General features: G+C 56.7%; 1 long non-coding RNA gene across 2 annotated transcripts; it reads left to right on the top strand.

Annotated features, from left to right (window-relative positions):
• Positions 1 to 4,352: 4,352 nt before the first annotated feature.
• On the top strand, positions 4,353 to 11,767 carry LOC131812714 (uncharacterized). Of its 2 annotated transcripts, none has more exons than XR_009346449.1 (4): positions 4,353 to 6,528; positions 7,548 to 7,681; positions 10,849 to 11,139; positions 11,600 to 11,767. It is a non-coding gene; the product is annotated as an uncharacterized LOC131812714 (long non-coding RNA). The 2 variants fall into 2 exon arrangements; XR_009346448.1 differs by lacking the exon at positions 4,353 to 6,528 and adding an exon at positions 6,539 to 6,718 and having other exon boundaries at positions 11,600 to 11,766.
• The last annotated feature ends 3,805 nt before the right edge of the window (positions 11,768 to 15,572 follow it).

Raw genomic sequence — 15,572 nt, 5'->3', positions numbered from 1 at the left:
GGGCGTGGGGGGCTGGAACCCCACCCAACGTGAAGCAACGGTATGGTGCGTGTAGCTCGCGGTGGCCTGGCCATCAGTAAAGACGTGGTGACCGTGGGACATTCCAAGAGGCTATAAACAGTGTGGAGACACCCCCCCTCCCCGCCGTAGATGGTTTTTGAGGCCCCCCCCCAGGGAACCCAGTTTAGGAACTGTGGGGCTAAACTAGCCTGGATGGAGGCAGAGCTCTGTGATACTCCTGCAGCCCACTTCCCACTTCCCCACCGAGGGAGTCCTCCCGCAGCAGGGTGCTCTGGAGAGTTCGGTGGCGGTAGAGACATCGTGACCCTGATGGTTTTTGGCTGTGTGATCTTGGGTAGATGGCTTCCCCTCTCTGAGTTTCTGGGTCTCGCTGCCTCCCTCCTGGATTGTGAGTGCCCTATAAGGCCTGGGTGTCCATACTGCTGTCATTACCTCTTACCCAGGTCTCCTGACTTCCCACCCCTCATGCTCTGACCACGTCTGTGATGAAAGGGGGTGCAGAGGGGGTAGAGAGCACCTGGAGCCCTTCTGAGAAGCCATCTGTGATGGGATAGAGAGCCTGGAAGGGGAGGGAGGAGTCCAGGGGCCGGGCAGGCTGGGGGCACCTGGATATGATAGTTCTGGGGTACATCTGAGCATTCCCCAACTTTAATGTGCCCCAGGTCACCGGGGGATCTCGTCCGAATGCAGATTCGGATGCAGCTGGCCTGGGCCGGGGCTCCCTGGTGAGACAGCTGCTGGGGCCCCCTCTGGCCCGAGGAGGACAGGCCACCAGTGTCCGGAAGGGCTGGCTCAAGAAAGGCCTGAGAGCCCCCAGAACATCCAGGCCAGGAAAGACGAAGCAACATGAGGGTAAAATTATGTTTTCAACCAAAGAAAAGCCCTCTGGCTCCAAGCGTGGAGAAAGATCTCTGTTCCCACCCCCACACAGCCCCAGGGGCCCAAAAGAATGCCGTGTTCTCCGCACAGCTTCCCTCGCTGAAGGGGGGGAGTTGGCTCTTAAAAAGTTGCCTGTAAAATGAATTTTTTCTATATCAAATGCTATTTTCCAGCAGTTCGTGTTTTAGGTAGGTAGCATCCCACTGAGAAATCTCCAGCTCTGAGGCTCTGGCATCGAGGTCTTGGGCCTCACCCACCGGAGGGGTGGGGAGTGTGCAGCGGAGCCCACGTGCTGGGGGGCTACGGAACTCAGGAGGGCCGAAGCTGCAGAGTTTGGGAACCAAAATCGGAGTCCTATACAGTTCCCTAATGGTCTGAGGTCCATGGCCAGACACTGGCCTGGCTCTGCTGACCAGTACCCCCCACGTGTTAGACTGACAGGACCGATGGGCCCCAGGCCAAACCAGCCCCTCAACCGGAAAAGGGGCCCAGACAAGCTTGTCTGTCATGGCGGGCCGGCCACCGTGTCTTTGTGTAGAATACCACAGGCTGGGTTCTGAATGTCAGGCTGGGGGTGTTTTTGTTTTTACCCAGGGCACAATCCTTTAATATACTCAAGGAACTTACTGTCTTAACAACCTGGCTCTATTTCCCAAAAAGTGCTATGAAGCTCTGAGGCCAGAATTCCACAAAGACTCCTGAGAAAGGCAAGGTTAGGAGAAGCCTGGGCCTCCTCGCCCAGAGGGGTCTGCTGGGATACACCAAGGGTCCCTGGGAATCTCGAATAAGAGACTCAAGTCACAGTCTGTCCACATTGGACAGAAGGTGCTTTTCTGGAACCTAGTCTGGGCTAAGTACCCCCACGGAACACACTTTGGGAACCAAGTCTGTGAAAGGCCCTCATAACCAGAGTCTCCCCGTTCCTGTGTTCATCACCTATCTCTGCCTAACAAATCACCCCAAACTTAGTGGCTGAAGACCATAAGCATTTATTCTCAAAGTTCCTGTGGGTAAGGAACTGAGAAGTGAGTGAGCCAGATGATTTTGTCTCATGGTCGCTGTTGAGGTTGCTGCCAAGGTGTCTGTGGGGGCCTGCGTCATCTGACGGCTTGACCGGGGCTGGACACAGGGCTCCCAAGATGGCGCCCTCACGGGGCTGGCAAGGTGGAGAGCTCAGGTCCTTGCCATACTTCCTTCCCTGTAGGGTTGCTTGAGTAAACTTGGGATGGACAAATGGATGGTAAATAGATGAGATAAAATATTGGCTTCATATACATGAACAAGACAGGGGATCAGGGGGAACTAGGGGAGTCTTGGGTTTACTGGAGTCTCACTGCTGTGAGAATTGGTCCCATGTCCAGGTCGGGAGGCAGGGAGGTGGGGTGGAGATGCCTGCATCCCAGGCCTGCCTGTTTGCTATTAGCTGTGCAAGTGCCTTCATGTTCTTCAGTTTCCCCTTTGAAAAATGGGGTGATGCTGGTGAACCCCCTCATGTTGTGTTGATTCCAAGAGACGACCCCTGGACCAGCATGAAGGCCCTGGAATACTTTACCCCGACAAAGCCGGCGGCACCCCAGGTTCTAAGAACCTTTACAGAAGCATTACTGCCTGGAAGGAGCCTTGCTCTGCGACCAAGAGCGGGCCGGAGCCCCAAAACAGACATCCCGCTGTTGTTTGAGTGACCCCAGAGGGTTGGAAGGAACACAGCCTCTCCTTCCGCTTGGGGCATGTGCGGGCACGGAGCCTGCCCAGCTCCTTCCTGTACTGTTGGGGCCTGATTTTAACAGAGGGAGCGTCCTGGGTGTGTTTTCCCCCTGGACGTCTTAACCCGCTGAGCAGGACTTGGGGAGCTCTGGCTGCACGTGCTGTCCCAGCAAAGAGACCAGACTCGGACTCTCAGGAGACGAAATGTGGGCACTGGTTCCTGATCCCTCAGCTGGGGCCTGGGCTGACAGAGGGGGTCGGAGTGGCAGGTGCCAATGGAAAGTCTTCAGCTCAGGCTGACGTGGGAGCCCTTTGGCTCCATTCCTTGGGGCTGGGTGACGCTGGGCAAGTGCCTCAGCCTCTCTGAGCTTTACTTTCTCCATCCCTAAAGTCCAGGGATGGACTCCCCCGCCGGCCCTTGGTCCATTCTGAAGAACCTGGGGCCGGCCAGGAAGACACAGAGTGCATATGGCACGTGCATGGGGTAAGTCCAAGGACTCCCCGCTCCTGCCCCCACCTTCCTCTCCAATCAGGGCAACTCCATTTTCCTCTCCTTGGTATGTCAGCGTTCCAAAGAATACTGCATTAAGAAAGGAGAAGAAAAAGAAGAAAAGAAAACAGGTCCACAGTGAAAGCAATATGGGCTGGAAGTTTCCTAGTAGCTTGCTTTGTCCTCTGGCTCATTCCCTGTCGCTCTGTGGGAGCCAAGGGGCAGACTCCTCCGCGGATGATCTCTCAGCTCCTTTTAACTGCATTTATGGAGCTCCAGCTGTCTGCAGAGTCGCGTCCGGGGCGCGGAAAGGACCAACTACCATGGTGGTAGGAGGAGCCGCCCTGAGCTGGTGGGCTCTGGTTTTGGCCTGGGAACGGTACAGCTCCCGAGTGGCCATGCAGGCCCCGGGAGAATCCAGCGCCAGACGCGGCTGCCAGGCTGCCATATGAAATGTCTCCTGTTGGTGGCACTTTGGCGTGGCTCAGGTGTTCTGGTCTTAGAGTGTATTTAGTTTGTACTTGAAAACATGCTAGCCGGCTCTCTCTGTGAAGGTTCTGTTTTTCACTTGAGGGATTTGTAGGGCCTAGAGCTGGATTTGATTGTGTCATTCCCCAGGTAGAACCTATCCCTGGTTCCTCACCGCCCTCTGAGGACAGTCTGAGGCTGGGAGTGGCCCCAAGGCCTTCTGGAGTCTGGCATCGGCCAAACCTTCCCATCTGAGGTCTCTCTACCCCTTTACCCTCTCTCCTTCAGACACACGGACCACAACATGCCCACCTCTCCCTCCCTCTTCTCTCCAGAGCCTCAGGCTTGCTGAATCCTCTGCCTAGAACACACCCTCTCCTTTTCTCAGGGCTCCCAAAATGTCACTTCCTCCAGGAAGCCCTCCGTGCCTCATTGAGCCACTTCAGTTCATGCCCAGGCTCACTCCGTACTTTTCCTTTGTAGCACTCACCATTGTAATGATCTAAAAAGCTCCTCTTTATTTGACAACCCCTCTCTCCCCAACACATACTAGAACCTAGGCTCCGTGAGAACCTCCCTGTCTGATGCCCAGGTCCAGTGCCCCAAGGAGTGCTCTGGAAATGTCTGCTGAGTGAACCCTTGACTGGAGACAGCCTGTTGATTAAGGTTCATAACCTGGGGCCAGCCGTGGGGGTGGGGGGGCAGGGGGTCCCCTGACTGGCTCACAGAGAGCCTGGAGCGACCCCCACCCCCCGTACTCTGTCCCATCCTCCTGCCTCAAAGGCTCTGGGCCTGCAAGGACAGAAGGGGTTAAGTGTTTCTGGCGGCCTCGTGCTGTGTCTGCGGCAGTTCCCTCTTCCGGGGCTGCAGCAGCCGAGGTTGGTGAGGAATGTTTGCAATGCAGAGCTAGGAAGGAGGGCGGGCTGGTGGAAGTGGAGGCCTGTGGAGGCCGGCCGGCCCGGCTCCCCAGTTGAGCAATCTCCGGGCCCCAGCCGGTTCCTGTAACTCCGGCCCCTCCCGCCTTTTCCCGCCTCGCCGGCTTCCTCCACCCGCCTGCCCGGCAGTGGGGGAGGCCAGTCCTCGGAGCAGGCAGAAGGAGGCGGGAGGGCCAGAGGCCCCATAGAGCTTGGAGGCCAGGGGCAAAAGGGAAGGGCTTCCAAGGAGACACAGAGGAGTACAATCAGCTCAGCCCTCTGGGCCCAGAAAGGGCAGGGCCTTTGCCCAAGGTCACACAGGGAGGCCCCACTGGACAGGATCACACCCTGGATTCAGCCTTTTTTGTTCCCATGGCACCGGACTGCAGCTCACAGAGCGTGGAGGTCACCGTCCCGCTCAGCTGGGATGGTTTCTCCACTGAAGGCGAAGACCCCTTCCCAGCCCGCCCCCCAGCCCTGCCTTGGCTCTCAACTCAAGTCCTAGGGGACCAGAGAAGAAGGTGGCTCTTACTGGGCTGGGCACTCCCCCGACCCCCATCACCTCGCTAGCATTGCCCACTGCTTAGCCTGTCCTGGGGACCCTGGTCACCTCCATTCCTCACCTCCAGGAGTGTGGAGTGAATGGATGGAGGGAAGGCAGACTTGAGCTGGTTCTCGAAAGCCCCCTTTCCTTCCTTATTCCCATCCCCTTCAAGGAAGGACCTTCCAGGCCCAGAAAGGAATTTCTCCTCCAGCATACACGTTCTCTGGGAGACGCAGCACTCCCCGGCACCCCAGAACGAGCTCTGTCCACTGACACTGTTTACAAAGGACATCTGGGGAGGCGGCCTCTACGGTCTCCTTCAGACCAGATTTGAATCCTAGCTCCACCTCCTCCCAACCTCGAGGCCTCTTACAGAGCCTCAGTTTTCTTCTGTGTAAAGTGGAATTAAAGGACAGGGTCAGTGAAACGGGCAGCAGCAGGCTGTTTCCTCTAAGGCTCTGGGCCACTTGCCTTTCCTGGTCCCACAGACATTCAGTCCATTTGGGACCTGCTCAGGGTGTCCCCCCCCCACCCCACCCGCCAGCCGGGCCCCGGACTTTGCTCAAGCTGCCAGAGGATGGTTAATGGGCTCAGCAGCCCTGGGTGCCGCCTGGGCCACATCTGGTGGAAAGAGCCGCAGAGGTGCTGGGACCCCATATGTCTGGAGGGCGGGGCAGGTGTTCCGTGTGAGCTAGACATTCCTATGAGACTCAGACACCCCGTTTACAGGTAAGGAGGCTCAAGGGAGGAGTGACTCGCCAGGCCATGCAGACCTGGAGAAGGACTGTCACCTGGAACACCACACCAGGAACACCAAGGACCCTCCTGCGCTCTGTTCGGCCATTGCTTAAGGTTTCCTTCCTTCATGCCAGCCCATGGCTGACCTAATTTATCCCAACAACATGCCTAAGAAGGAGGTAGACAGAGCCTCATTTTTTCCCCAGGAAACAGAGAGGTTGATCCACTTGTCCAGGGTCACACAGCTTGGAAGAAGTAGAGCCTAACTTCGAATTCAGGCCCCCTGCCTCCAGAGCCTGTGCTCGTGGCTGGTCTTCACACCTGGCTTGGGATCCGGGCTCTGCATAGAGGGCTGGGCCACCTAGGCTGAGTCACTTAAGCCCCAGAGTCACAGAGTGAGGGAAGAATCTGCAGCACCCACTGGGGGCGGGGAGTCGCTGTGCTGAAGATCACTGCCAGCGGGGGAGGGGAGATCAGAGGGGCCAAGCCTCTTGCTCTAGGGCACACAGCCAGCCCAGCCAGGCCCCATGCCCAGGCTGATGGTGACTCCGCGTCCTCCCCTGCTCCCTGTCCTCGGCCCACGGAGGCCACGGCCGTCCAGGACCCCCGCAGCCGGCTGGGCTCCAGCGGACAGATGGACAGATGACGGCCGCCCCCTCCCACGGCCTGCAGGCTGCGTGGCTTCGCCACCTCCTCCCGAGCAGGTTTCCTTTAAGAAACCAGAAGATTGATTTCCTGGCAGGCTCTGCGCCGAGGAGCCCGTCCAAATGGTTTGCATGTCTGCATTTTTTACTGCTCCGTTTAATATGTATGCAAATGCCGGCCGGCTGCGCCCGCCGCGGCCGCACAGTCACACGCGGCGCCCCATTAAAGCGGCCGTCCGGGCGCGCGCCTCCTTCCAGGCGACCGGCTCGGGCCCTGATAGATGGGGTGCGGGGACGGAGACAAATGACGGGCTTTGTAATTTCTTTTTCTCTTTTTCGGGGGGGGGGGCGTGGGGGGGGGAGCGGCTCAGACTGGAAACAGCAGAGAAGATTTAAATATATGCAAAATTGTTTGGGGGTTGGGGTGGGGGGTAGAAACCTGAACGCGGGAGAAAATTCAGCGTTTCCTCCGTGGGAGTCGGGCTGGAGGCTGGAGGGGGAGCCGGAGCCCCCACAGTCACCTTCTGGCGGAGAGAGCGGCTTTGCTCCTGATAAGCAGGCGCAGTCCTACGGGAAGCGCTGTTTCAGCCGCAGTGAAAAGGAAAATGCTGCTTATTTTCAGCCTGGTTTTGCCAGGGGGCGGGGGCACCGGAGCGAGGTTTTCCCATCCCACTCCCAGCTCTTTTCTGGGGCTTCCAGGGCTTAGCACTTTACAGTTATGACGTTATTGAACTCTCGCACTAGCCCCCTGGGGTAGGTCGCACCCATTGTACAGATGGGGAAACTGAGGCTCTCTGGAGAGAAGCCCCTTGGGAAGGACTGCGGAGTGAATATGGTGGGGGTGGGGGAATTGGGACTCCCAGACCCATGTCCTTGACCTCCACAGCCCTTAGCCATCTCTTGTTCCTTGGAGTTTGCCCCCCACCCACGGAATCCGCCCCGCCCCCCACTGCTAGCGGCAGGTAGCTCTCCACTCCCCCAGTCCCACCCCAGACCCCTCCTACCAGCCCCCACCTGCCTGGAATCCCAAGATCACCCCCCATCGCCCCGGCCTGAGCCTGAGAACTGAGCCCCAGTTTTCCGAATATCTTTTAAGCCTAAAATTCGAGGTGTGAGTTTCTAAAGAATCTTTCCTAATTTCTCAGGATTTCAGGTGATGTGGCAGCAGGGGGGCGGCCCTGGAGGATCACGGGAACTCGGAATGGTCCGCAGAGGAGGCTGCAGCCTCAGGAGAGGCCATTCCAGAGCCGAGGGCGGACAGACTGACAGTTTTACATTTGTGCGTGTGCGCACCTGTGTGTGCATGTTCATGCACATGTCAGTGCCAGTGCCTTGTGTCGGGGTGTCATTATGAGCATGTCGGGGCGTTCCTCGGCATGCTGGTGTGTGCTAGTGCGAGGGTAGGACTGTGTGTGTCGGTGCACATGTGTGTCAGTGTGCATGTGTGTGTCGGTGTGCATGTGGGTGTCGGGGTGCATGTGTGTGTCCATGTGACAGCAGCTGAGAGCTCTTGTCTTCGGGCGACAAGCAGCTGGGGTGCGAATTTCCCTGAGGGTTTCCATCTCCCTGTGGTTTTGGCCTCCCTTCTCCGGAAATGCAGCCCGTTGCCTCCTCTCCATCCCCACCTGAACCTGCTTCCCTTTCCAGAGAAAGCCTCTGTGGCCCCAGCTGCAGAATGGGTGCAGTGGGGGGGGGGGTGACGGTTGGGGGGGTGGGGGGTGGCGGGGTTGGGGAGGATGCAGCGGCCAGGCAGCAAAGAGGAGTAAGGATCCAGAAAGGCGGCGGCACCCCGGAGCTCTGCCTGGCTGAGGACTTTGATCACGGTGGGGGGCGGGGGGAGGTGGGCAGATTCCGCTGCCTGATGGGCAATCCTGTGCCTGGGATTCCTGGTCAGGAAACAGGGTGCAGGCTCCCTAGAGGAGCCCTCTGCGGGTCTGCACCTGGGCCTACACGCATGCGCGAGCATGTGTGAGCTTGTGAATATGACAGTCCAGGTGTTCCTGCCCTCCTCCCTCTCCTACCCCACACCCCCGGGCCACGCTCCTTCCTCCCGGCCTCCCTGTGGGGGGGTTGGGGGGCTCATTCACCCCCAGGCCTCAACATGGAGCCCAACCAGGCAGTGACCCCCGTCCTCCCTCAACTCACACGTGTCTTGGGACACGCCGCCCTTCTTCCAGGTCTCCCCAGGGTGGGTGTCACTTTCCTGAGCTGGCCCCCACCGCCATCAGCACTGTCCTGCCCACGGGGATTATTCCTTGGAACTATGTGGCATCTCAGAATCAAGCAAGTTCTTTCATTAGGAGCATTTTGAATGGACATGCACACTGCCCGTGTCCAAATGCCTCATCCCCTGGGGGCCTCCCGAAGCATCCTGTAAAAGCCAGTCCTGCTGCCCCTAGGCCTGAGGAGACCCAGAGAAGCAAGGGAAGTGAGCCTGGGGAGCCCCGGCCTCCCCTAGAAGTCATTCCTGTGTGTGTGCTTGAGGAGGTCAAGGTCCTTCTCCTGCCAGAGGAGGGCAGGACCTGGGTCTTCATAGGGCTTTTCCCAGAGCGCCCGGCTCCTGGTAGTGGATGCACAATGGACAAGTGTAAGGAGGGATTAGTCAGTGCACTCGAGCATTCTGGTGACTTGAGGCTTCCTGCCCTGCGACCCCCTTGGGGTTTGTGACCTCACTCCCCAGCTGGTTGGGGGCTGCTGCATGCAGACCGCTGAGTCAGGCCCTCACCCCGGGCAAGGGGCCACCGAAGCACTCGCTGCTCTCGCTGACGGGGCTGAAAATGCATCTGCATCTCCCCGTGCGACCCACCATTACTCATGGTTGGCGTTTGTCCCCAAGCAAGGGGTGACCCGCGGAGCAGCCCCAAGCCTCTCCTGTGCTTTGAGGAAGGGGCGGCCGCAGGCTGGACCGGGAGGAGGCACCGCGGGAACTGTGAGCAGCTGCTCCGTGTGCAGCCACCAGATTTTTCTGAGCTGAGAAATTAGGACACAGGATGTAGCTGAGGGTTTTCGCAGATTTGTCTCATCCGAGGTATGAAAGTTAAAGCTTATTGAGCTATGTAGGGAATGGATTGTCTTTGTTGAAAAGAATCCTAGTTTCCAAAATCAGGGAGATTCTGGAAATTAATAATTCCATTTGACTGATATTTGGCGGGGGGGTGGTGTGGGGGGCACCTGGGTCAACCCTGTCGCTGGTGCGACACTGTAGCAAGGAGCAAAACAGGCACGATCCTGGCCTCGTGGAACTCATGTGGGCTGGCTGACATTCCTCAAGTAACTATGCAAGTCAGCACCCTGAGCACATCTGGGAAGTGCTACAGGGTGGGGAGTGGGTCAAGGGTTCCCAAGTGGATGGGGGTGGGGTGTCCAGGAAGACTTCTCTGAAGAAGTGATGTTTGAGGTGAGACCGGGCCTTTTAGGGTTAATTGTTGTTGAAGGGATGGGAGTGGAGTGGCGTGGGGGAAGCACCTTTTAGGTAGGAAGAAGAGCACACGCAAAGGGCCTGTGGCAGAAAGGAGAGCTGAGTGTCTGATGGACAGGAGGGCAGCCCCGGTGACTGGAATGTGATACGTGAGGGGAAGAGGAGGTTGGAGATGTTGACAGGGACCAGTGTAGGCAGAGCCCGCCAGTCCACGAGCGTGGTGGACTTTCTCCTCCTGGCAATAGAGAGCCCTGAAATGTTTGACACAGGCATGACCTGACCATTCGTGTGGATGTTGTGATAAGGAGGATGATGCTGGTAATTCTAGGAAGTCCTTGCTGAGTGCTTACTGTGTGCCAAGCAGCATTTCAGCCTTTTTCCAGAGGAGAAAGTGAGGGCTGCAGGGGAAGGGGAAACGGATTTATCCAAGGTCACGCAGCTGGTGAATGAACCCAGCGATGAACCCAGACTGAAGTCCGTCTGGCTCCAAAGACCACGCTCTTGTCCTGCACCCAAAGGTGCCCGTGGGTGGATAGGAAAGGCCAAGAGACATGCGGACGACACCCGCCCCTCCTTGCCTCAAGCCTGGCTGGGGTGTTGCCTCCACTCTGCTCTGTGTCCGGGGGAGGGGGCGGGGGGAGGGACTCCGGGTCACAGTGACAGCCAGCGCTGGAAAGATCCAGCTCAGTTTCTGGGGCAGGGAGGTGGGGGGTAGGAGAGGTTGCAATATTAGAGGCAGAGTTCTGGAGAAGGCGGGACCTCAGGGGAGTAGGACCTCTGCCCTCCCCTCTTCATTGGGGTGCTGAGCACGCTGCATTCCCTGGGAGCAAAGGCTCACTCACCCGTCTGGGAGCTGAGGACTAGGACATGTGGCCGCAGTATCCCCAGTAATGGGGCAGCACCCCAGTCCCCGGCATCTTCTTCCCGTGGAAGTGGGTCCAGACGATCGTACTGCTATAGGCTCACCAGTGGCATTTCAAAAATTCCTTTTTTTTTTTTTTGCATTAAAAAGATACTTATTCCCCCAGGGATCATAAGAGAAATGAAAAGCAAAAGCCCACGAGGTACTACTTCAGAGAAACTCACCAGGGTTGGTGAGGACGTGGAGAAACTGGAACCTCGCAGTGAGAAGCTGGGGACGGAACCGTGGAGGACTGCGTGGCGTTTCTTCGTGAAATTAAAAATAGAATTCGCATATGATCCAGCAATCCCACTTCTGGGCATAGACCCAAAAGAATGGAAAGCAGGGGCTCAAGCACATATATGCCCACCCGTGTTCACAGCAGCGTCACGCACCAGAGCCCAAAGGTAAAAATGAGGTGAGAGTCCATCAGCGGTGGTTGAACAAACTGTGGTGGGCTTGTGTAAGGGAATATCATTCAGCCTTAAAAAGGAAGGCGGTTCCGTGCACCTGCTTCAGTGCGGATGAACCAGGAGGGTGGACTGCTAAGTGAACTAAGCCAGACCCCAAAGGACAAATACTGCATGATTCCACGTGTGTGGGGCCCCTGGAAGGGGCAAACGCAGAGGGTCAGGGAGTAGAACGGTGGGTGCCAATGCCTGGGGGGAGGGGAAGTGGGGAGCCGATGTTTCATGGCGACAGAGTTCAGCAGCACACCGAAGGTTCTGGAGATGGGCGAGGTGACAGGTGCACAAGATGGTGAATGTACTTACGGCTCTTGACCAGCACGCTTAAAAGATGACAAATTTAAGAAAGAAAATCCTGGGGTGCCTGGGTGGCTCAGTCGGTTAAGCATCTAACTCTTGGTTTTGACTCAGGTTGGGATGTCAGGGTCCTGGGATCGAGTTATGCATCTGGCTCTGAACTCAGCATGGAGTCTGCTTAAGATCTCTCCCTCCCTCTCCGTCTGTCTCTCCTGCTTGTGCTGTCACTCTCTCTCTCTCTCAAATAAATAGAGAAAATCTTTCAAAAGAATCCCTGTGCTAAGTTCTTTCAAGTTGTCACTGGTGGTCTTTCTTTTAGTTGCATTTATAAGAAAAAAATTAAAATACCAGATGGGGGTTGTCACTAGAGCGGTTAGGAGTCACACATGCTGGTGTTCCTGGGCGAGTGACTTCACCTCTCTGAGCGTCATGCTTCCTCATGGGGTCATGGGGTTAATAGTGTTGCCAGCCTCTTGGGGCCACTAAGGATTCCATGATTTTCCAAGATGTCCCCAAGAAGGTCCGCCCAGGTTCGGTGAGCGGCCCTTAGTGCTGGCAAATACTTCTCAGGCCTTTGGGGTTCAGGAATGTGAGCAGCATGGGTCCCTAGTCAGTGGAGATAAGACCCCCCTGCCCCACCCTGCATGCGGGGAAACTGAGGCCTGGAGGAGTCAAGGGACTTGTTGAAGGTCTGTTGGCATCCCTTGAAGCAGAATGTGGTTTTCCAAATCCGTATCGGTTATCAAGTCTAGGTGATGCTGCGGTAAAAGATGAGCTCTGTATCTAAGTGTCTCAACACTACAAAAGTGTGTCTGGCTGCCAGTGTGGTCTGCTGTGAGTCCAAAGTGTTCTCCCGGGCAATTGCCCTCCAGGCGAAAGCCCAGGGCAATCGGGCTGCCTCTGTTTTGGGGATCCAGGCTGGGATTTATCTTGTAGGTCTCCCCGGATGGGTATCTGGGTGGTTTCTAAAAGTTCTGCTGTTATCAACAGTGATACAGTGGATTTCCTGTGCCTCTTCCCTTGTCACCCGTGTGAGTATTTCTGCGGTATAAATTCTAAAAATGGAATGGCTAGGTCAAAGGGCGGGTGCATCGAACAATCTGACAGTTCTCTGGCAGCCGGTGCTGCCTCCAGGGTCAGGAGGAGCTTTTAAGAATAGTGGCTAATGGAGCCCCGTGAGTTCCGGGGACCAGGCTGAGTTCCCCGTCCCTGGGGAGCAGTGGCCACAGACAGGCCACCGAGGAGGGGAACGGGAAGAGGGGATGCCCTTTCCATCTTGATTCTGTGATCCCCATTCTAATACTGGTGCTCTGCCATGCCCATTTCACAGATAGTGAACACTGAGTTCTAGACAGGTTGAGGCACTTGCCTGCAGCTGCCCAGGGAGCAGCATCTGAGCTATAGTCCCAGCCTGGGCTGCCTCCTCTCGGTTCCAAGATCCCAGCTCCAAGCTCAGAGACCTCCCGGATCCTTTCTTCACTGGCTCCTCTCCAAGACATTCCTATCCCCCAAGAGCTTTCCTTCGGGAAGTTTCTGAGGCTCACCTTCACTTCCTCAGGGCCTCACCGGTCTCCTTCTTCGGTACCTGGGCTGCAGACCCGCCCGTCTGTTCCTTTTCCCTTGTTTTCTTAGCCATTTCATCTCTTTGCAAGAGGGGATGGCTGTTTACAAGGTTTGGTCTTGTTGATTTTTAAATTCTCTAACTTCCAGGGGCGCCTGGGTGGCTCAGTGGTTTAAGCCTCTGCCTTCAGCTCAGGTCATGATCTCAGGGTCCTGGGGTCGAGCCTCACATCGGGCTCTCTGCTCAGCGGGAAGCCTGCTTCCCCCTCTCTCTCTGCCTGCCTCTCTGCCTACTTGTGATCTCTCTCTGTCTATCAAACAAATAAATAAAAATCTTAAAAAAAAATAAATTCTCTAACTTCCAAAGAGAGCTCCGACCCTCCACACCCCAGGAGCAAGGAATTTCGGTCCCTCATCTTCTAGACAGCAAGAGGCTGACACCCAGCCCAGTCTGTGTCTTTCCCTTGTGGAAAGGCAAGGTGCTTGCTCTCTTTGCTTTGTTGCTCTGTCTCCCACTCCAGGGTCCAGCTGGGGCCTGGGTGACCCTCCATGGCAGGGTCTCTCTGGCATGGGAAAAGGGTGGGTCACCCCCAGGCTGTTTTGGTCAGACCTCCCTCTCGGGAGGACCTTTACCACGGGGAATAAGGGATGACAGCTCAGGACCGGCCCGGCCTTACTGCTCTGGGAGGAGCCCTGATTTGGGGCAGCATGTGGGTGGTGGCCTTGGAATCCAGGCCAAGACAGATGGGATGGGGAGAGAGGGGAAGGAAAGCAGGTGCAGGGGGCCTGAGCGGCCACGCTCTGGGGCTTCTTGGAGGCAGAAGGGCTCTGACACTTCTGGGACAACATCCATCGGGGAGCAGCAAATGTGGCTGTCACCCGCAGTGGGGATGCAGGTGCCCCTGGCCGAGGGGTGGGTATGTGGAAGGCGTGGCAGTGCCCACTAGAGGGGTTCTCTGTCCGGGAGCATGGTTGTCTCATTCGTGCCTATGAGTCTTTCCTGGGGTCCAAAGAAACTCTTGGGGGCAGCTTGACAGTGACCATGAGCAGGACAAGGGTCAGAGCCAAGGGCATGCAGGGGTGACTCTGTTGCCTCTTCGGGGGGAGTACAGTCAGTGTCCCGGGCGTGGGTTTGGGAATCAGACAGATCGAGTGACCTAGTTGAACCTGCACTTGGAGCTCCAAGTTCTGATACACAACAGGCACCAAAGTCCCCACTCAGGTGGGCCCACACTGGGGACTGAACACAGTGACTTTGTCCTACGTTCTGGGCCCTGCAAGTCCTCAGAAGGGCCTCCCAACATGGAAGCTAAGTTGTGGTTTTGTCTGCTCACCCCTCGGGTGGGGGTTGGGGGGTGCCGAGTTACATTAGTTGGGGAACCTCAGGAAACCACAATTCTCTGTCCCAAAGCGCTCTTCATTATTTACAACTGTGGATTTCAAACTGTTTTTTTTTTTTTAACCCCCACTTTCCAGTCCCAACCTGTGCTTTATTCCTTCTCAAAATAAATCTTACCCAAGTGATCACTACTGAACCAAGCAGGGATGGGGACTGAGAGCTCCCCGACTTGGCCCTCTTCGCCCACAGTCCCAATGCCCCTGAAGGTCTCTGAATGGCTTGAAAACCATTGCTGTAGGCCAGCAAGGGTGTCACTGGCCATAGAAGTAGAGTGGTCGGTAGACACCCAGAGGGGGTCATTTTCCCAAGGCATTTCTCACTGTGTTTCTGTGAAAAGACCACAGAAGGTGCAGAAGTCTTTGGATGAAAGACAGGTGTTTCTGAGGATCCTGTAAGGCCTGAGGTCACTGGGCTGGGACCAGCTGGGCAGCCCTGACTCCAAGGGCCCATCTCCCCTCCAGGCAGCACAGACAAGGCCTAGAATGTTCCTGTGGGAAGCACGGGGAGCTGCGTGAGGACACCCCTTTGCCTTGCCAAAGCCAGACCCAGCCAGAACCCCCACCAGCAACTTCCAACTGCCTGACCTGCAGCAAGTGCCCTGTTCTGAGCCTCAGCTTCCGCATCTGTAAAATGGGGCCCTGGATGACAGGCGTGGGGGGATGGGAGGGCTGTGGGGCCCTGAGCAAGGCTCCTGGTAAGCAAAGGATCTTAGTTAGCACTTGGCTGTTAGCAATTGCAAGGGTCCCAAGTGAGGGCCTTTCCCCAGAGGGGGAAAGGGCTAAGGCTGGGCTAAGGCCAAACAGTAGGGTCAGAATTCAGACCCCAAAGTGCAGGCTCTGTGCTCAGAACGGGAGAGTTAGTTGAGTGGACAGGACCTTCTACCTATAGGTTCTCGTGGGGAGAAAGGATGCCTATCCCCCTAGACACTTGCTGGAGACTTCTGGGCTGGCCACAGTGACAGGGGAGCTCCTGGGTGCTGACCACTCCCTGCCCGGAGAGAAGTTCCTGCTTCCCCTCCTGCTGTACTTTTTTCTGGACAACCAGGAGGCTACGTGGGATGGAGGCAGGGGTAGCAGGCATGGGTGAGCTGGATCAGGGAACGTTGAGACCCTGACCTAGGCTCAGTGT

Source organism: Mustela lutreola, chromosome 12 (genome assembly GCF_030435805.1).
Source record: "Mustela lutreola isolate mMusLut2 chromosome 12, mMusLut2.pri, whole genome shotgun sequence".
NCBI classification, from domain to species: Eukaryota; Metazoa; Chordata; class Mammalia; order Carnivora; family Mustelidae; genus Mustela; species Mustela lutreola.
This window is presented reverse-complemented; position numbering and strand designations above follow the sequence as displayed.